The sequence below is a fragment of the Oreochromis niloticus genome, linkage group LG6, assembly GCF_001858045.2.
Source record: "Oreochromis niloticus isolate F11D_XX linkage group LG6, O_niloticus_UMD_NMBU, whole genome shotgun sequence".
NCBI classification, from domain to species: Eukaryota; Metazoa; Chordata; class Actinopteri; order Cichliformes; family Cichlidae; genus Oreochromis; species Oreochromis niloticus.
The window spans coordinates 40,027,020-40,049,587 of record NC_031971.2 but is presented as its reverse complement, the minus strand read 5'-3'; the positions used below and the strand labels follow the sequence as shown (position 1 = coordinate 40,049,587).

Here is a 22,568-nt window from a genome sequence, read left to right as displayed (position 1 = left end):
AATTCGGTTTCTCGATAAGCTAAACTCCTACAATGATGTAGCCGCTGTGATCTCAGTTAGTGGCCGGTGTCAGTCTTTTAAAAGTGGCCAAGATTTTAACATTTCACTCATTTCTTTCTCAAGCACCAGTTAAATTTCCTAGACCCACTGAGGAAATGAAGATAACTGAGCTTCTGCAGTTTCGTTACACATAGACGGGTTTGACTTTTCTTATTTGTTATGAGCAGTTTGTATCTATCAACCTTCCTGTGAGGGGACATGTTCCCAAAGCTGATAATGAATTAAAATCACTCTGTGCTGATGATTATGACATGCTTGTTTATTTGTCGGGTTTTCCTCTGGGATGATTTACAGTGGCAGTGTTCAAAATGGCTGCTCGCATAAATCATATTAGTGAAATGAAACCTCATTACTATAAACAGTCACATCTCAGACTGATAAGAGTGAAGACTAGGTGAGCTATTACGTGGCATGGGATACTTTTCCTTTCAGTTACAGGGAGGTGTGGAGGTGTGTGGGAGTCATGCTCAGCTGTTTTTTTTCTGTGTGTGTTTTAACTATATCTCCTGTGTATCTCATGTTTCCTGATCCGAGCGATTCTCGGTGCAAAAAAGCTACATTTTGAGCTACAGTTCCTCTTAAGGGGCTGAAGGAAAGTAGCAGTAGCTTTTCTTTTTGCTGATGTGGAACGGGCCTCGTTGGCTTGCCTCCTACAACATTAATTAACACTACCGCTCATGATGGATGACCTCAGCTTTAGCTACCTAGCTCCCATTCATCACAACACGTAGGAGGATGGGACTCTGAATCTTTTATTTCACTCTTTTCTTTGTTCCCACAACACAAGCAAAGTCACGCTGTGTTTTTTTCCCCTCGTAATCACAACGTAAAGATGATCTTCTGTCAGAATTTCAACAAATAAGGTAGCTGCTTAACATTTATGGGGTGTATCATGAGACATTTGATCTATTACCAGCTATAAATCTTCTTCAGTAATAAATGCTGTGAAGTTCATACTTTTAAAACTTGTTTTTTTTTCACTGTTGAAGAATTATCTCTGACAAGTCTGGCATGAAGAATAATGTAACATGAAATTATTATTTTTTTTTAAAAACAACTGTGGGAACACTTTGGATAGGTTCCCCCTTTTAAAGAGTGTAAGTAATCACTTTATTAATGTTTAATTAATCATTATTGCTAATGTATCTTTATGTAAGTCAACTTTTAACCGGGTCACGACTCATGTCGGATTTTTATAACCATAATAAAGCCACCTAACATGAATTAAAGAACATCACTTAGGTGTGATTTTAGTTATATTTATATGTAAAATGACCACTAAGTGAGAAAATTAGAAGCAGAGAAGGTCTTTTACTTTTTTGAGTGCTGCTGCCCTCTGAAGCCTCGCTGCTCGCTCACAGCAGTGAGAGAGAAAAAGAACTGAAAATGGAATTGTTCCATGAATTATCAGAATAGTTAAAGCAGTGAATACATTTATGGTCAATTCATTTTTAGATTATTTTAATTACCTACATCGGTTAACTGTGCAAGTCTGTGCAAAGCCCAGCAAACCTTGTCGTCTCAGCATAAACTGGTCATTTGCCAGGAATGGACACGTTAGTAAAGTTTAGTTTTCATTTGCTTGACTGAGCTTTGAATACAGCTCATGCACAAAATGCCCAAACTTAGACAAAGCTATGACAGCAGTCCTAACACTTCTATAGAAAGCATATCATTTCAGATATGACACCAGATTTCCCTTCGATAACGGCACGAGTGAGCCGTCAGTGAGTTTTGTTTTTAATTTAATGACTTAAAGGTATTCCTGAAACAACAAATTACATCGAGTACATGTAAAAGACAGCATTAAATCGTTACATTACAAAACGTGCATCCCTCTCCTGCCTACATTGTTCACACTTCAGTGAGGACAGATTGTGCACAAGTTCCAGATCCATGAGTGGGTAAGCAGACTACTCTCGAACACTCCATAACCAACCGACTGTGTGTCATTTTTAACCTGTAAAGTTTCAAACACCATCTGCAGCGTTCTCTGAAAATAAGCACGACACGGTGAAATTGCATGCGCCTTGGATTCAGCAGCACAGACACCACGCTGAGCGGAATGTCAGTTACTTCGGTCCCTGACTGACATCCTGGCACCGACTTTCAGAGAGGCTCTGCAGGAAGTGTGTTTTTAAATGGTTCTCATGATGCAAACAACTTACAGATAGCTTCCATAAACAAGTGCTCTCACATCAGTTTGCATTTGTCTTCATGTTTTTGTTGAAGATCAACTTGAGAATGTGTGTTTAATTCAGTGGTTCCCAAACTTTTTTTTGCCAGGCCCCCCTTTTTTACAAGAAAAATGTTCGCCCCCCCCGCACAAGCACATCCTCCAAACACACACACCCATATTTTGTTTACAAACTCCATTGCGGTTTATTTCACACCTCAAACATTTAGTAAACAATTAAGCAAATACAAGTAAACGGCAATAAATTACAGGTAGTAATAAAATAAACTACTAACTCTTTTACGTTGTTTTTTTTCCTGTGTAATAATATTCAACATTGCTGTCAACACATTTTTCAAAACATGCCTCTCTGTGCAAAATGGGTTTAAACACATAAACAGCTGTGGGATACTGTTTGTCCGTGATTTGAACCAGGGGAACAAATTACAGCAGGATCAGCCTGATATTATTTGTATCCCGCTGTAACTTTACTGCATAAAGAGCTAACATGTCCAAAATGTCAGGAGTAGTTAGTTATTACAAGAAGTGTTTGTGAACTAAAAATCAAGAATGTGGGATCCTGTTTGTCCGTGATTTGGAGAGCCCAGCGCTGCTCCCGACGCAGGGAAACTAATTTTGCAGGGGAGACCTACCTTGGCACTTGTGCAGGTGAAGCCAAAGGGAAGATATGCTTCACCATATTTTCTAGTGTTTGGCTTGGAAGGAAGTTGGTTTGGAAACATATTCAGCCATGCTTCATCTCCTGCTTTGCGTTTGTGTGGGAGCCCCGTCAAAAACCTGTCCACAGTGTCCAAGCGCTGTTTCTTTTTTTCTTTTTTTCTTTTCATACCGCGCCCCCCCTGCAATGGCTCTGCGCCCCCCCTAGGGGGCGGGCCCCACACTTTGGGAACCTCTGGTTTAATTCATCATGCTTGAAATAACATATTACTTTGCAAAATAGGCTAAATCACCTTTATCACAATAACTGTTTATTATTAAAGTGGTAGTGAACAGCTGCGTGTGCTGGACTGCAATAAGCTGTGAAGCATTCATTCTAAAGACATTTCTTTTGTTTCATTGTGAAAAATGCCGATGTCACGACAATTTAAATATTTATTCACGTCCTTCGTAACTACTGCTTGATTGCCAAACTGTCAAACAATCAGGATTTATGTGGTTGCTGTATAGCTATATTCATTTTCTTATTTCATTGTTGAGAACATTTCCCTTTTCTCTCATTCTCTGTAATTGCTGCAAATCAGAAATGAAAAATTAGCTTGTAAACATTCACATAAACGTGCTGTGGGGTCATGATGACTGAGCTTAACAAAGAATGACTCAGCAGTGAAGACATTCACATTGTGGATATAACAGATATATTCTTGACTAAATTAAGAATGCAAACTGCACCAACATTTACATTTTAATACATTTAGAATGAATTTGCTAAATTTCATCGTGTACGTTTTTACTACTCGTTTCCATCTTTGGCCTCCAAAATATTTGGGCAAATATAGATCATGTAATTTATTATGACATGGATATATATATGCTTTACTATTCTGGAAGTAAAGCCGTAAGTAATCCTTTGTCTTCAGCTCTACAGCTGTAAGCAGTGGAAGTAATTAAGTAAGTGGAAACCATTAGGTACTGACAAGCTTAAGACTGTCAAATGAATATATCAAAAAATGATTCTCTTTCATTCACTGCACACACACTAATTTAAAGATAGGAAAAATATAATGTGTAGTTTATTCCTTTTTATTGGTTGTTTGTTTGCCTTTAATTACCTTTTCAATTTCTAACTTGCAACAGTTTTACTAACTTTGTCTTTGTGAGACAATTGCTGATGCGTATGACATGAACAACATGTTTATATAAGGCATCTTTAATTCTAATACCACTAATAATGTCATAAAAATAAATTAGTTGGGGTCTAAAGGAGTCTCTTTCAGAGTGCTGGGCTGCTGCCATGGTTCAATGACAGCTGACCCCCAGGAAAATGAAGATGGTTCTTTTAATCATAACGCTTGGATGACACCTCTAATGATTACCTGTTACTTCTGCCAGTGAGAGATAGATTGAGCTGGCTCCAGAGATGCTTAAGGTGTATCATTCTGGAATTTGTGTTTCAAGTTACGATGGCATATGTGGTTCCAAGAAGCCAAAGGGTGGACGTATGCAATCTGTATCCAGCTTCTGAGGTAGAACAGACTTCTTTAGAAGAGGTGAGAGCCCAGTAGGGCCTTAGGAATGCTGAATTATTTAAAGCATCCATGCAAAAAGATGTTCAGGATGTTCTTTCCTTATCTTAGTTGTTATACATAAAAAATGTCAAATTCCAAATGATGCACTTATGAAAGGATCCCTACTTAAAAACATGAAACTGGCACTACCTCTCTGTAAAGTGCTCCAATAGAAAAAGGCAGCATTCAAAATAAGAGTATTTACATTTTATCATAAAAAGGGTATTGTAATGGATATGTTGGTGAATTTCATTTTGCTGTATTTCCGATTTCTTGACCCGTTGTGCTACACCTCTGTGTTACAGTAGAGTACAGTATAGCCAAAAATAAACCCAAACTGCTTCCCGCAGTGTGCAAATGAATTATTAAGTGTTTGAGTTCAAGTATTAATGAAAGTAAAAACAGAACCACCTGATATGTTTGCTTACTCGCTGTTTGATAAACTCCACAGTTTCGCATTCATCAACTTTACGCCAAGTTAAAATCAACCAGAATGATCCTTCAAAGCAGAATCTTTTCATATAATGACGACTGAAAGGTACATCCGGAAATTTCAGCATCAACTCCTCCCATGTTCCTGCTGCAGTTACATACTCCCTGGAAGCCCTGTGCCACAATTTCAACCTAAACCCTAAATTTAGATTGAATATATTATGTCCACATTATGGGTCAGTCTGTTATGATGAAGAGTGAGGTGAGGTGAAAGTGAAATGTTGATTCCTACTTGGCCACAAGCTGTGGATGGTGCCCCCAAGAGTGAGACTGAAGCTCCACATAGTGGAAATGAGATTTCGATTTGATGGGTGTTTGTGCGTAACCGTTCTCAGATGTGCTCGGCCTGCACTGCTTGTGGTGAACGCTGGGAAAAGTAGTATCAGCATGGGAGTCAAACACTCATCGTGGTGGGGATCTTTATGGTAAGCAAATACTTTAACATACATGACTTTTACAGAAAGGCAAGTAAAGACAATTTACTTAAAGATAATGGCCACAAAGGCAGTAATGTAAAGGATGGATGCAAACAGGTGAGGAGTTTACGACAGCGTTGTCTGGGATTAAAGGAGAGAGACTGTTTTTAGAAGTGACAAAGCAAACACTGCATAGATGGCGTAAAAGGAGAAAAATCTATGCATACTTGGACCATCATTCCATAGGGGGTGTGGCTTATGACATAAACTGTCACCTACAATCCTGTTTTGGAATCCCCTCCCAAGTGCCTCAGCCACCACTCATTTCTTGTGTCAGGTGACCTCTATAAGGCTATAATTCCTAGAGTATTTAAAAGTAGAATGGGAGGCAGAGCCTTCAGTTTTCAGGCCCCTCTTCTGTGGAACCAGCTTCCAGTTTGGATTCAGGAGACAGACACTATCTCTACTTTCAAGATTAGGCTTCAAACTTTCCTTTTTGCTAAAGCATATAGTTAGGGCTGGACCAGGTGACCCTGAATCCTCCCTTAGTTATGCTGCAATAGACGTAGACTGCTGGGGGATTCCCATGATGCACTGGGTGTTTCTTCTTCACTCACTATGTGTTAACAGACCTCTCTGCATCGAGTCATATCTGTTATTAATCTCTGTCTCTCTTCCACAGCATGTCTTTATCCTGTTTTCCTTCTTTCACCCCAACCGGTCGCAGCAGATGGCCCCGCCCCTCCCTGAGCCTGGTTCTGCCGGAGGTTTCTTCCTGTTAAAAGGGAGTTTTTCCTTCCCACTGTCGCCAAAGTGCTTGTTCATAGGGAGTCATATGATTGTTGGGTTTTTCTCTGTATGTATTATTGTAGGGTCTACCTTACAATATAAAGAACCTTAAGGCGACTGTTGTTGTGATTTGGCGCTGTATAAATAAAATTGAATTGAATAGAATTATAAGTCACCTGATAGGATGAATGTCTCACAGTGGTTTCAGCCGAAACCTCTGATGATAAAGGCCTTTTTTTGTGATGAGGCACATGATTAATAGTGTTTCAACGACTGTCTCAAGGAGTTACCCAAACTTGGCTATAAATAATTGGTAATCTTGACCATTTGGATTTTGAACTAAACAACCCTCTGAAACATCCAGTCACCTTCTTTCCAAGCTCCTTTGTGAATCACTTAAAAGAACCTTAGAAAAATGTGTTCATTGGATCGGCCCTGTCTGTATTGCAAAGAGATTTTTCTTCCTATTTTTTTTTCATTCATTTCTTTTGAAAATTGAAAGAGAGCAAAGTTACAGAGGTTTCATTAGAGACATAGCTAAGTGGTTTGCAATTGGGCTCCATCTGTGGAAGCTGAACATTTCTGAAGTATTGAACAGCAGAAATTAGGCTTTCTTGTCAGAGATCATTTTTCCAAAACCAAAAATTAAGAAAGGTGAGAGCAGCACTGTACGATAGGCTGCTGTGCTGCATAATGCATCTGTCAGTAAACAAGGATACTCACAGGGGCAGTGAGGTTCAACAGGTTAAATACATATCAAGAAACCATCTCATGCATATCATATAAAAGGGCACATTTGTAATGTTTTTAATACAGCAGCCAATGATGTCACAATGATGCAGACGTCAGCACGTTGCAATAAAAACATAAAAAATCATTAATATCTCTCTTATCTTCAGAGGGAGCAGCGCTCTCCGAGTGCTCTGTTTTTCTTTGTTTTTTCGTTTTTCTTAATAACAAAGACTTTCAAGTCAGTGACACAATACACAGACGACTGAACGGCCAGTACCAGACTGCAAAGAGTGCAGCTGTCTGTGCTGCATGCTGTGCAGAAAGCCCAAGATTCAGTTTGTTCTGTAAACGGTTTACGTCAGGCAGAATGGATCCTGTTATGTCACATTTTGACCCTGCTCACCACTTTGAGAAAAAGTGTCTGTTGTACCATGAAATGATTTTCTGTTTTTCTATCGAACATATTTGACCCACTGAAACCTCGTTGAGCTTAATGCGGTCTAGGAAGTCAGAGATACCAGGACAGCAGCAGTGCAGCTCCCAGCGGATGCTGTTAAGACGCTATGAAAAGAGAAATTGCATCAATAAGGAATGGAGGGATATGATAGCAAGTAACTGTATATGATTTTGGTCACTAAAATGAAAAATTATAAACGCAGTATAATAAATGTTTGACGGGCAACAATTCATTTCATCAGTGTCAAACACTGCAAATCCATCTGATGGAAATATGATTATTGTGAATGAACCTTTCCCAGCACATCATCGACTCCATGTGCCGACTACACCAATGTTCATTTAGCCTGCAGGATGCATGTTAGGCACGTCATAATGATCATACCAGTTTGTCAAGTATTCATATTAAAATAATTTCTTCATAATCATTTCTACGACACGATCACAGTTTCAGAGTTCAGGCCTGTAGTGAGCCCTCCTTTGACTTTCCCGTGGTTGATGGGTTTGTTGCTCTGAGGTCATCACATTTGTTCTTTGCTTCAGTCTGTGATGCGTTCTGAATCCTTTTACCAAAACTTCCCACTATGTTCCAACGTTAACCACCAAAAACAGTTTTAACGACGTGAAGGGCTCTTGAAGATGAATGAAATAAATAATTTATTTATTATTATAATTATATTATTATTGTAGCCTTTACCTTTACCTTACAATATAACAAAAGCCCAGCCTTTATATTTTATGTCGTATTTTTTTTTTTGTCATTAAATCAATTGATACAATTGTATCAATCAATTCTTTGCCGATCGATACAGCAAAGAACAACAACAACAACAAAGACAAACACTTCTGGACAAGATAATAAACTGATGATTGCTAATTAGCTGTATTAAAAATAAAAAATGTAATGGTGTAGTAAAACCCAAATTAATTATCTGTATTTTTGTAGTTGTAAGAAGAAGACATTTTATGAGAGCAGTAGTTCCTTATATTTGACTAAAAACTCACATCTGCATGAAGGATATTTGGAAAGTTGAAGACGGGCTGGATTTCCAGTTGCTCGGTTAATCTGAAAGCTAGTTTTGAAATAAAAAAAATCCTTCTTTGAAGTGCAATTTAAACATGAATTCACAAAATCATTTTTACAAGGGGCTGAAGTGAGCAAGATGGGATGCAATTCTGCCAAAATGTTTTTGTAAGAGAAAGCTTTTGTGAAGAGATGTGGGAAATGTGGTTAATACAGCAAAACAAAAAGCAGGGATAGATTAAAGAACAATAAAAAAAAAAAAGGTATGGAAGGTTTTACTTGTCTGCAAAAGCACCCACTCCCAGTTTCCTGCTTGAGAATAGTGATTATGCCTCAAGGGCCAAAGCCTAAATTCCTGCAGAAAACATGTTACATTTTTTTTTTTTTTTTTAAAAAAGCTAAATCCATTGATGTCACTGGGAAATGACATAATGTTCAAGACATGGATTTAGACCATACTAAAATAAATAAAATCTCTCTGAGATCTTTATTGTTTAATCCATATTGAAAAAGTTTGGCCCTTATTTATCAATTGTATTCATTTCATAGTTTCACCGTCTGCTGTTGTTAAATGAAAACTTGCTGCTAATCAGGCAGCGTGAAGTCAGGCTGTTCTTTGGTACCAAGGGGCTGCACCACATGAGCAGCAGGGAGCGGTGTTCCTGTACCTACTAACATTCTGGTAAACAGCCTATACAGTGTATTTTTAGCCCACATGTCACCATGTGTCCTCTGTGTGTCAGCAGGGTTTCTCATTTATTTATATATTCTTTTGCCTGTGTTTTTGTCACCCCCGCTCTACCCTGGGCAGGTAGTAGGGTCCATGTAAGTGCTGGTGAGAAGGCATAAGGTTAACTAGAGGGAGAAAGGGGTGTGGTAGCTTTCTGTGAGGGTGAATTCTGATTGGTACTTTTTCCCCACTTTGGGGGAAACGCACCTGGATTTATTTAATTGGTTATCAATTAGTCTTTTAACCAAATATTTACTGGAAAATGATGTTAACCATGGAGCTCCCAGTACATTCATAATTGTAGTGAAAGCGAACAAGAAGAAGAAACTACCAACCCCACCACTTGATATCATGAACACATCAGGCACTATGTTCATATCATCCTGCTGTTGTAGTTCCTTCTTCACCCTTCTCTGATGTTCAAGAAACTGGCCCCTGTAGAGTCTTCCGTTACTAAGGTTACTTCCAGGTGAGTTTCTAAGGCTTTTATCTGAAACTTTTTGTGATGTTTTAGTGTGAATTAATAAAAAATAAAATAAACTATTTGGAAAAGTCCATGAACTGCTTGACTCAGCTGACACATCTAATGTCGTTGGTGGCCCCTCAGTTTAAATGAGTTCAATAACGGTTGGGTAATTTAGTAAAGCGAGCTGCTTAACAGCTCAGATGTGAGTGGAATCATGACATAACTGAAGTAATGTTCTCTTATAAGCTAACTATGTCTGCAGTTTGTGCAGGAGTGACAAAGTGAGAAAAGAAGGAAATGGGAGAGCAGCAAATATCTTTACCACCACAACCTAATGCTCCTTACAGACCAGCAGGAGAGCAGCCACAGAGCATGAGGACAAAGAATTTACATAACAAGAAGTGGAGATTAATATAATTCTCAGTCAAAAAACATTCTTAAATATTCTTTACTTTGTGTTCTTAACACTTTACAGCTGGGATATCTGCTAAACTCTCAGCTTTGATTGGGAGAAAGTAGAAGTAGCTATAATTACTTTTACTGCAATTTCCCATAAAGTAACAAAAAGACAAAAACCAGTCTGTGTGTTTTGAATGCTTTTTGACATTTTCTCTGCACAGCATCAGTGTATCAGTGCTCATAGTTTAAACGTTACCACTGTGTGGCTGGCTGCTCAGGTTCATTAATTTTGGCAAGTAAGCAGAGCAGTTGCATAGTGTTGTTTATCCTATCAGCAGAGTTGTCCCATTTCATCAACGCGGAAACCTGACTTTCTCATGGCATAGTTAGACTTCATGTTATACACCCCTGGAAATGGGACACCTGAGTTCAAAGATTAGGAGGTGTGGCCCAATACGTTTGTCCATATAGTGTATATATGAAACCAACAGGAAGTTAAACTTAAATTCAACTGTATCCCTGTTTTTTCAACAATCATGTAGGAAAATTACACATACTTACAATCAGTGTTGGTCAAGTTACTTGAAAAAAGTAGTTACTAATTACTGATTGCTTCTCCAAGAAAAGTAATCCCATTACTTTACTGATTAGTTATTTTCAAAAGTAATTAGTTACTTTTTAAAAACATGAATAAATAAAGCAGTAGACTGTCACAGTCTGGCTGAGGCAGACTGTATGGAGTGAGGAGTGGACCCAAAATGCAGACACGAATGACCATGAAGCAAAACTTGATATAAACAAAAAGGGAGCTTTTTATTGAGGGCCAGCAAAAAACTACAAACAAAGAGGGCAAGGGCAAAACTGAAACCTAAACTGGGTGAACTAAAGCACTATATGAAAGACCCTAACATGAACACAGATAATCTTGGACATGAATACCTGAGACGTAAAAACACAGAAACCTAGGAGCATGGCACGGAAAACAACAGACGACCTGACAAAGACTGAATGACTAAATACACACAGGAGGCTAATGAGGGAAGTAGGAACACATGGGAAAACAGCTGAAACAAATGAACATAACGACGTCACAGGGGAAGTGTAAAACTAAACACAATGAACACAGGAACACAGGACCTCTTCAAAATAAAACAGGAAACATAATGAAACGCAAACATGACAACAAGAACTTGACAACGAAAGACATGCAGACATGAAACACATAAAGGACAAAGGAGATTTAACACAGGGGTTGAAAACACAAAGGGAATCTAATAAACAAATGAACTTAGCTAGCCTAAAGAACTTAAACATAAACATCCAAATAAACTAAAACTTAAAACGCTGGGTCAACAGACCCAGGAACGTGACATAGACCTGCCAGCCCAATTAAATTATATGCAACAGTCTCTGACTTGAAGAAATCCTTTACCATTTAAACCTATTTCCTGCAAAATCCAGCATATAAGATAAAATCATGTTTTGTGTTTACACTCACTCTTTCAAATAGATGCAAGTAAAACAGCAGAAAATAAGTAAAATCAAAGATTCAGCAGCACTGAGTCCTGTCACTCTTAAATCTATTGTCACCTGTTTAGCAGGAGTGGGGCGGGTGGAGGTTTGCCCAGTGCCACAGAGGTCATTTCAGTGGGGGGATCCGGGGGTTTCTCTGGGAATGTCACATTCCCGTGGCAGCGTGCTCGGTCTTTGCTCAGATTTGAAATTTAATTTTTCACAGTAGAAAGAAGTTTTCTTCCCACGCGAGTGTACAGCAGACGCTAATGTTTTTGTCCCTTTTACGGAGTCAGTACTTCCACGCTTTAAACGCTGCACGGTCATACTCTCTCCTGCACTCTATCCATTGTTGATCTGCACACGTCTGTTACCACGGAAGTCGCACACACTTACATCATTGTCATGAGACACTCTCACAAGCAAAATCACAGTTTAGTAACGCAGTTACGCAGCGTGCTTACGGGAAAGTAACAGTAATCTAATTACTTTTTTGCAATAGTAATCCCTAAAATTACTCATTACTTGAAAAAAGTAATTGGATTACCGCTTTACTGCCCATCTCTGCTTACAATATATACTAGAGATGGACCGATCCGATATTACATATCGGTATCGGTGCGATACTGACCTAAATTACTGGATCGGATATCGGAGAGAAATAAAAAAATGTAATCCGATCCATTAAATATCAAAAAAGCACCTCACAAAACTTGCGACACGGCGTAACTCGGCTCATAACCGTAGCACATCGGAGCAGTGTGCTCATGTGATAGAGCGGCTGTGTGTATTTGGAGCCTCGCTACCAAACCAGCATTTCATCTCCGAGGAAGTTATCCCAGAGAGAAGTAAAGCAAGTGTGTAAGTTCATCTCTGAATGTTTGTAAAGCGTTCCCACGTTAAGCTTAACAACCGATATATGGAGCGACTGCCTGTCTCTCTCTCACCTTCCTGCTGCTACTTCAATCGTGAAACTGATCAATGATCAGCTGATCGGCTTTTCTGTCGCGAGTCCGTCTCTCTTCTTTGTTTTTGTTCCACTTTGCACCAGAAAGAGGAAACCAGCGGCGGAACAACAGCAGCACGTTTAACCTTGATAAGCTGTTGTTAGAATGTATTTAATATTACTTTCTACACCAGGATCCTTTTCTACGTAGCTGACGGCTGGTAACTGTGCAGGGGCGGATCTAGCAAAGTTTAGCCAGGGGGGCCGATAGGGCATGAACAGGGAAAAGGGGGCACAAAGACATACTTTTCTTTCTTATTCTCATTTAAAATGTCTCGCTTTTAATAAATAATTATCTGAATCTTACACCCAAAGTTTTAATCTGATGTAAAATGTATAGAAGTCCATTACTGTATATAGTAACTGTTAAGTCTAATATACCCTAGTAAGCTATAGTACTTTTTCCTTTGGGAAGGTACCATCTGTGAATTCTGCAATTCTGTTGAAGAAAGATGTTGAATCTATTTAATTATTCTTCAAAAATAATTTGTTTCTGTGCATTTTTTTTTCACACTGCATCAAATTAAAGTTGATTAGTCGATTAAGCATCATGAGGTGGAGGGTGGGGGGTGGTTCCCTATTTTTTTTTTTTGCTGGGAGTTTGCAACCCTATTAGTTAGGTTGCTTAATATTTCTGCTAAGTACTCTTTAAAATACCAGAACAGGGAGGATGGAGCAGGTTTAAGTTTATTAGATTGATCAGTGTTGCTGAACTATGAAATATTTTGGGCAAGGTGTATTTTTTACATACAGGTATAACAGAATAGCTTTAGTGTTGTTGTTTATTTAAACTTGAGTATGAACTTATACAAAATGCAGCAAGATATTAAAAAAAACAGTTTTATTGATTAAAACACACTATATCGGATTAATATCGGTATCGGCAGATATCCAAATTTATGATATCGGTATCGGGCATAAAAAAGTGGTATCGTGCCATCTCTAACATATACTATACATACTATACATGTACCATAGGTTTTTCTGATGCTCTTTGCTAAGTGTTTTCTTTTTTTAATTGGCTTTTAAGGGAAAAAATAATTAGACGGGTGGAATCACAAAAATATAAAATGAAAACTAACATGCAAAACTGTTTATTAAAAACAATAAGTGCACGAAATATGTAGCAAAACCATGAAACTAATGAAGAATGAACCAAAAGGAAATAACATGGCAGACAGCCAGGACAGCAGTAAATATAGTTTGGGAACACTGGACCAGGTGAGGCAGAGAAGTCAGCTGACAAAGGGAAACTGAGAATGGAGAGCAGGGGGCCGTTGCAACAGCGAATGAGGGTGACTGAAAGCAATGACCAGGAATGAAAACACAATCCTAAAGAGTAATGTGTTAAATTATGTGAAGGAGAAAACCACAACTTCACCCGAAGCAGCCAGCAATCGAGGTAAAAATCCATTTTTGCCAAGGAAGAGTAATTAAGTTGCACTAGGTTCAGATTATGGATGTGTTAGCTCGATGAAGTGATGATAAGGTGCAGCGTGGGTTCTGGAGGTGAGTGGGCCGAGGCAGTACGGAGCCTCATTGTTTAATCCTCCTCCGTAAAAAGAGATCTGGTTTCCCTCAAAACCAGATTAGTTTAAGACAAATCTGACTCGTGACTACTTTGTATATAAAACTTTGCAGGGATGTGGAGCAGGAGAGTACAGCATCAGCTGACTGCATGGCCAATAAAGAGAATATTGGATGAATGAACACAGGGAATGTTATTGCCACAGTAATTGTTTGAGAACCAGGAAGGAGAAACAAGGAAATGAGATGCGCACTTTGCATCTAATATGCATTTGAGTGCCTGGGGAAGGAACATTTTCATTCAGCTTGCAAATGGTCTTTTAATGTTTAAGACTGGTTTGAAATCCTTCAAGGAATCCAAATAGTTTTGGTAAATGGGGTATGCACCCCGTCTCCCTTTTTTTTTTTCCTTTCATTTTTTTGTAATAATAATATAATTTAGATTTGTACAGCACATTTCAAGGAAGTCGAGAATGCTTTACAAAAGAGTAAAAATAAACAAGGTTGAAGAGGTGAGTTTTGAGAAGTTTCTGAAAAGGGTCCGTTGATGGGGCATTGCAAAGCTCAAATGGGAGAGTTCCAGAGGGTGGGGGCTACACTGAAGGCTCTGTCCCCAAAGGTATGAAGGTTGGAGCGGGGGAAGGAAAGCAGGTCCCTGGCTGAGGACCGTAGCATTCAAGACTGTAACTGTGCAGCAGGTCAGACTGAGGGCCCAGAGCACTGAAGGATTTGTGAGTGAGAAAAAGGGTCTTGTAAGTAATATGTGACTTGACTGGGAGCCAGTGGAGGTTTATGAGGGTGGGGGTGATGCATATATATTTTTTCAGTTCTAATATTAATTCCCAGTTCTTTTGTGGACATGTAGTGCTAGAGGTACATGGGTGTAAGCCAGTTTCAGGGAACATGGTCCACCTGACTGATCCTACAACTCTTCCTCAAAAGTGTGAGTTTTTCTGCCTCTTAAAGATTCGCACTAGAGGAACCCAAAATTCAGTTCTAACCCTCACTGCATATTGTACCCAGACTCAGACTAGCAGCCACATTAAATACAATGACAGGGCCAAAACAAAAAGAATACGCAAAATTTAAATCATTAGTTTTAACACTGATTGTCTTTATTGCCATTTTGCAGCTTGTGCAACCTGTTCCCATTTTAGGTTTATGGTCCTTGACATAAATCGAAAACTCAGGTGTAATCATCATCGAGGCTGTGCCTACAGTTACCACCTGCTAGTGGAGTAAAAGACCCAAACCAGAATCACCCTGCTCAGTGCTATATGGTTACCAGATACTGCTGATTGATGTCATAAATTAATTGTCAGTAATTACTAAACCAAAACATTGCAGAGACTAGAGTCAGGTAATATGGTGCGCTGCAGAGATAATTAGAAATACCCAAGGAGTAAAAGTCACTCTTTATTAGTTCATTCGGGAACACAAAGTTAAAACTGTTATCAGGAAAAACAAGTAATTACCATTATGCAAAAAAGTTGTACTTCCAATAAGAAACTTATTTGATTCAGAGTTGAACATCATACGACAACATATGATGTTTGCAGAAAATATTGTTATACAAAAATGCATGGCAAAATTATGTGCATGTGCAAAATATCCACTAATTTAAGTTGAAATCAGAGACATTGCATCAGATATTGACTTGCATGTAGTTCAGAACTTGATTTATAGCCTCCCAGTGGTGGCTGTAAACATATGACAGAGCTATCTACTGGTGATCCAGAAAGATGCTTTTTCTATACAAAAACACAAAGCTTATATATTACAGCAGCAGTGGGTGTCGATGCTGTTTGTCACAAGCAGCGAATAGACTAAAGCTCATGCAGGGATATTTCAAAATTTTGGCGCCTAATACCAAAACTTCCTTCATGGTTCAATAACTAACTACAACGGGCATTAACCAGCTGTTCTGTTAGTACAATGGAGGACACAAACGTGTCTGTTATTGTGAACATATTTATTTAGAGATGTACTTTTAAGGGGAGAAAATAATGAAACAATGCTCATTGCCTGAGCTTCCTCTTTTAAAGTGCTTCGGCTAATGGTTTGTAACTGTAAATTGATATTAAATGCACTTGTATGAACATAAAACCCATAAATCTGCCAGTCAAAAAACTGCATAGAAATGCTAACTGACCCAGGTCTGATAGAAGTGATTAAATGATAAAGAACTCTCCTTATGTTGTGCTGATGGAGGTATTAGGCCTGGGGGAAGAAGCAAGGAGACCTCAGCAACTTCAATTAGATGCAGACTCGCAGTCTGCTACCTTCTAAGCTCATTTACACATCTCCAATCCCATCTCTCATCACCTGTGGCTGCTTTTTAATAGAATGAAATAGAATATGGCTCCCAGTATTCACATAACTGCGTGGTTGCAGCACCAGTCCAGTGCTTCTCATCAAACTGGTTAACAAGGTTAAAAGGATGTACAGCAGCCCTGTTTTCAATTTACCTTCTCAAACAACTAAATGCAATCTTGAAGTAAAACATAGTTGCTTGATGTGTTATAATTGGGTTTCAAATTAACTTATCGCCACAATTTATTGTCTTACTTTGTAATAAGGTCAGTTTCAACCAACCCACAGTTTTCTCAATGCTAACACAAATGCAAATGGAAAAGTGATAATTCAAAGGTTCTCAAAAATCCCATCCCTGGAATTTTATCCAGTCTCCTGAATGATGGTCCAGAATTTGTCTTGTGTCATCACTGCTCCATAAGGATTGTTTTTACCTTTCTTATGACATCATAGTGGAAGTGACTTCATAGTGTTTCAGTTTGCTCATTTGCCCAACAATTCGAAGATCCATTGTTTCATGATCCTTTGGAGTTGCATCAGAAAAGGTGTAAAAATCTGGGTAAAAATCTGCAAAAACCAATATTTAGAGCTTCCCAGGTGGTGAAGAGCTACCCCTGTTCAATCATAGGTGAGGGTAGGTACATGGGTAGACTACTAGATCAACAGCTTTGCAAGTACAAGTAAAATAGGTGCAGGCTCTGAAATGTGTAAGAAGGTAAAAAGCAGCTCTTTGGAGGAGGTTTCCTTTTTTGTACAAAGTGAACTGAACCTTAGTGACAAAATAATATCAGTAGATGGGAATACAATCATATTTTTTTTCCTTCTTTTTCTTCACATTAATTAAGTGAAGAAATTAGTTTAATTAATTAATTAAGAAGAAGTTAGACTACAGTTAGACTACAGTTAGACTAACGATGACTCACAATAATTTCTACTGAGAGCTCCGGTAGAGTTTCTTAGTGTACAGGCTGTGATCAGCTGACTTGCTGCTCTTTTTGGATGTATACAACTGAATTCAACCAGATGTGAGCAGATGTTTCTTGAGTTGTCCTGGCTGATTTCATCCTCTACACTGACACTACACTGTTTATGCTGTCTGTTTTCTACATGGTATAAAGTTGGTATGAAGGTGGAATTCAGTGAATGAATCTCTGCTACACTTGATGTAAGCTAGCCAGTTACTAGTTATTTACTTTAAACCCCTCACAGTGTAGCAACCTAACCTGTTTATCCTGCTCTAACCTGCAGAGGATTTTTATGCAGCATAAATACCACAGTTAGTCTGCCTCAGTTTGATTAGCAGCAGGTTTCACAAAATGAAAAAACATAATGTCACATATACAGACCCAATATGTGATTTAAAAACATGAGGACTTACATGTAAGCTTTAAATGTGCATCCTCCCCTTTAACTCTAAGCTCTCTTCTTCCCCTCGTGTCTTTCTTATATTTCTCCATCTCTGAGTGAAGCCTCTCCTTCTTTTCTCTCCCTGTGAAATAAGCAGCTGGACCTTTAGCTGCAACACACTGTGTGACAAACTGCACACAAACAGTTTGTGTGTTTGCTGATGTTTGTTGAACTGATAGGAACATTTAGTTTGAAACTACCTGAAACTCATAAAACCTCATTCCTTTCATGCTCGCTCCTCTTCAGTCGGGCGAGCTAGATCATGAAGTACCGCAACCAGAACTTGCAAACACCTGCCCACCCACTCTAACTCCCAAGTATAAACGCTACAGGTGATTCCTGAACCCTATGAACAAGCACTCTGAATGGACAAAAAGGAGATGGGACAAAAAACATTCTGTGGAAGAGAGCCAGAGATTAATAATAACTAATGATTAAAGGCAGAGAGGTGTATAAACACATGGTGAGTGAAGAAGAAACACCCAGCAGCCTACACCTATTGCAGCATAACTAAGGGAGGATTCAGGGTCACCTGGTCCAGCCCTAACTATATGCTTCATCAAAAAGGAAAGTTTGAAGCCTAATCTTGAAAGTAGAGATAGTGTCTGTCTCCCGAATCCAAACTGGAAGCTGGTTCCACAGAAGAGGGGCCTGAAAACTAAAGGCTCTGCCTCCCATTCTACTTTTAAATACTCTAGGAACAACAAGTAGGCCTGCAGTGTGAGAGCGAAGTGCTCTAATAGGGTGATATGGTACTACAAGGTCATTAAGATAAGATGGGGCCTGATTATTTAAGAGCAGGATTTTACATTTGATCCTGGTTTTAAAAGAGAGTCAAAGAAGAGAAGTATGGGCAAAATCTGCTCTCTCTTTCTAGTCCCTGTCAGTACGATCACTGCAGCATTTTGGATCAATTGAAGGCTTTTCAGGGAGTTTTTAGGACAGTCAGCGTTTATTTAGTAGTTGAAGAAGTAAATGGTAAATGGTAAATGGCCTGTATTTATATAGCGCTTTTCTGGTCCCTAAGGACCCCAAAGCGCTTTACATATCCAGTCATCCACCCATTCACACACACATTCACACACTGGTGATGGTAAGCTACATTGTAGCCACAGCCACCCTGGGGCGCACTGACAGAGGCGAGGCTGCCGGACACTGGCGCCACCGGGCCCTCTGACCTGAAGTAATTATTTCTCCGGGATGCAGAATACCTACAATTAAACTTTGCAGCTATTACAATGATGTGATATGATCTTAATCCTGGAGTGGGAAAAAAAACCCTTTATTTTCTTGAACTCACAAAAAGCCAATGTCAGAAGAGTTTGACAACTATCAGGCTACGAGTATATCGCCCGTCACCTGAGACAGTCAGTGTTTATACCTCAGTGGTGGTTTTCATACTCAGCTCTGACTCATGGTGAAACCTCAATGATGTACAACTGGTTCCCCTGAAAGATAATTACTCCAAGTCCCATAGTGTAGGACAATCACTCTGGCTCAAAGTCTTTTTATTCTGCCTACTGTGAAAGCAGCCAGGCTTCATCACCTTGAAAGTGCAAAATAAATACAAAGATGTTACCCACTTGTCTTCAAACTAAAAGCAAAAGGTCCTGCTTCTTGTGTGCGATCAGTGCTTTGATGGAAAAGATGAGAGGCGGGATGTTTGTGTGCATTTTAATGCATCCCAAATGCTGTTCTTCTTCATTTTGCAGCATGGATGCAAATTAAGCACCTAAGCTGACACATCTAAATACAACTGTTTATATTTGCATGCATATATAGTGTGTGAGCATTTTATGACAGAAAGTGTGGCACGCTCCTATGGGAGATGCTGAGAGGTAATGGCTCATGGCCAGCAAATTTACAAGGAAAATGTAACCGACTACACCAGCATGTCAAGTAATTAATCCTTTGTTTTTATGATGGTGTAATGTGAATGTTTTTATTTCTTTCTTTCTTTGCTTTTTCTTTTAAAGATGCCAGACGCAGAGCATATGGAAGCCTTCCCATACTAATCCAGTCTTCAGAAGCTAACAGGGAGCAGTAAGAAGGAGCTGAATCAACATTTGGTTGCATTATTTTGTCAATGAATTTTAAATAAGATGCTGAACTTCAGAAGAAGCTCTGTTTTTGATGTCTTAATTTCACTGTTGTGCTCTGCTGGCCTTATTCATTTTTACCCAGTGAACAATAACCAGATATGTGAGACATTACATTTTCGATATGATAATAAGATCCTTTATATGATTTCTGACAAGCCAACCGTGGTTATATTAAGACTTTTATAACGATATCTCTGTGATAAAAGATACAAAGCCTCTGCTGAATTAAATATCTTTGACTGATATGAGCGAATTATGCATTTCTGATGTCTGGACCATTTTTTGCAACTTCCATCATTCTTTAATATCCCTTGAAAATCTAAAAATAATAATAATAAAAAACATTTCTGAGATGCATTATCAACAAATTCAGCTGCTCCACAAACTAGTTTGGATAGGCTTTGTTAAGCTGCCCACTCCACCGATGATGTGTGTTTGTGTGAAGCGGCTGCACAAACAGATGGAGCCAATGATATGCGGATGAACTCTTATTTTGAGCATATGAAGTCTGGGGCAGTACCACAGATGTATTGAACAGGAAGCCACAGCTTTATTATTCTCAAGACAAGTATTCCGTGGAATCTCTGAACTCGCACCACCTGTTTTCAGTCCTTTGAAATGTACACGTCTTTTTTTTTCCACTGAATGCTAAAAGCAGCGACTCGATTTCTCTATCTTTATTCATGAGTGTGCAACCACAGGCGCCGGTTACTTGACAGACCTCGTTTATAAAGCATAATCGAGACCAAGCTATGCATAACATAAAAGTAATTTTCATTATTTTTTTTTATTACAAGTATGAATTTTAGTCATGTATATTTGCAGAAGGTAGACAGAGTCATGAGTACTCTATATGTAAAAATATATGTATGTAAATATGTATTTAGCTTGTCCATCAAATCCCCCCCAAAATCACTCTGTTCATGTGGACGTTTTTAGTCGGGGAAAATGAACGAAACTATCACCACCGATCAAACACGATTTCATGTGTCAGTTTAGAAGAAATGCACAATGTAGAGACTGAAAGGATCAGTTCACCCGTGTTACATCATGAACTACAGAGTCCTCATAAAGGGCAGCGTTCAGGTTTCATCTCTCAAGGTGGTTTCTTTTAAAACCTGAGGATCAGTGACAATCTGAAGCCCAAACTTCATGTGGCCTTCAGATTAGCTCAAGAACATTGCATAGAGAGCTTCATGGGAAGGGTTCAAATGATTGAAAAATACACTCTATTGCCAGGGACATCCCATTCTTAATCCACAGGGTTTAATGTGAAGTTGGCACAACTTTGTAGCTATAAGAGCTTCAACTCTTCTGGGAATGCTTTCCACAAGGAATGTGTTTATGGGAATTTCTGGCCATTCTTCGGAAGCACATTTGTGGAGTCAGACACTGATGTTGGAGGAGAAGGCCTGGCTCACAGTCTCCGATGTTCTGTCAGGCTGAGGTCAGGACTGTGTGCAGTCGAGTTATTTCTGAAGCATTAGGAGTTCCTTTCAATGGAACTGAGGGGCTGAGTCCAACACCTGAAAAACAGCCCCACATCAAAAGTACTGGAAGCTGCCAAATTTAGATGGAGAACTGTGATTCATCACTCCAGAGAACACATCTCCATTGCTCTAAAGTCCACTGGTATTTTACACCATTGTGTTTGCATTGCACTTGGTAATGTAAGGCGTGGAGGCCACTGCTTGGAAACCTAATCCATGAAGCTCTCTATGCCCTTTTCTCGAGCTAATCTGAAGGCCACGTGATGTTTGGAGGTCTGTAATGACTGACTCTGCAGAAAGTTTTGACCTCTGTGCACTATGCTCAGCATCCACTGATCCCACTCTGCGATTTTACAGGGCCTAGAACTTTGTGGCTGAATTGATGTGATTCCCAATTGCTTCCACTTTGTCATAATCCCACTAACATTTGGCTGTGGAATATTTAGTACTGAGGAAATTTCACGACTGGACTTGTTCCTACCATGGTACCACCCTGGAATACACTGAGCTCCTGAGAGTGACCCACAAATGTTTTTGGAAGCAGTCTGCACACCTAGGTGGTGAACTTTATACACCTATGGCCAGGAAGTGGTTTGAACACCTAAAATCACTTTTTTGGATGGGTGAGTAAATACTTTTGACAAGATAGTAAATATCAAGTGTAAACATACCATAAAATGTGACACAATCAGGATGGGAGTCACCAGTTGGCACCAGTATCTAATTTCTATTATAAGAAGTTGCTTACTGCCCCTGCTTTAGGATGATCACTTTAACTTTTTCAGCATTGATTAAAGGCACAGTAAATAATGTCTTTTTCAGCTTGTTGCTAATTTTGGGGCTAGTATTGATCGTCGATACTTCAGGCTTTGATCCACCCGCCTCTGAACACATGTCCACTAAGCTGAGCTATCAGCACAGTTGGATGCAGTGTTTGAAAGAGAGCCTGCACTAACTGGTCTCAAGTGTGACCTATTTGATTTTTTGCCAACAGGAGAGGTTGTTTCTGTTCATATCAAATCCAAAAATGAGATGCAAGGACTCTGAGGACTTTCTATTAGCTGATTAAAAAGATGCAACTTCCTGCGTTAGCCAAAGTGCACTATCCCGAGCAAATAACCGAGCTATTAAAGGTCTTATGGTCCACACCCAGGACAAGCACCCTAACCCACTTATCATAGCAACAGGATATTTCAAGATTAAAATCAGAATAATCATGCATTGC

General features: G+C 39.1%; 1 long non-coding RNA gene across 1 annotated transcript in view; it reads left to right on the top strand.

Annotated features, from left to right (window-relative positions):
* The window catches only part of LOC102081861 (uncharacterized), a 35,193-nt gene extending 15,080 nt beyond the window's left edge, over positions 1–20,113 (top strand). Inside the window, exon 4 of the long non-coding RNA XR_269320.4 lies at positions 19,728–20,113. This is a non-coding gene — a long non-coding RNA (uncharacterized LOC102081861). The remainder of the gene's footprint in view (positions 1–19,727) is intronic.
* Positions 20,114–22,568: the final 2,455 nt, after the last annotated feature.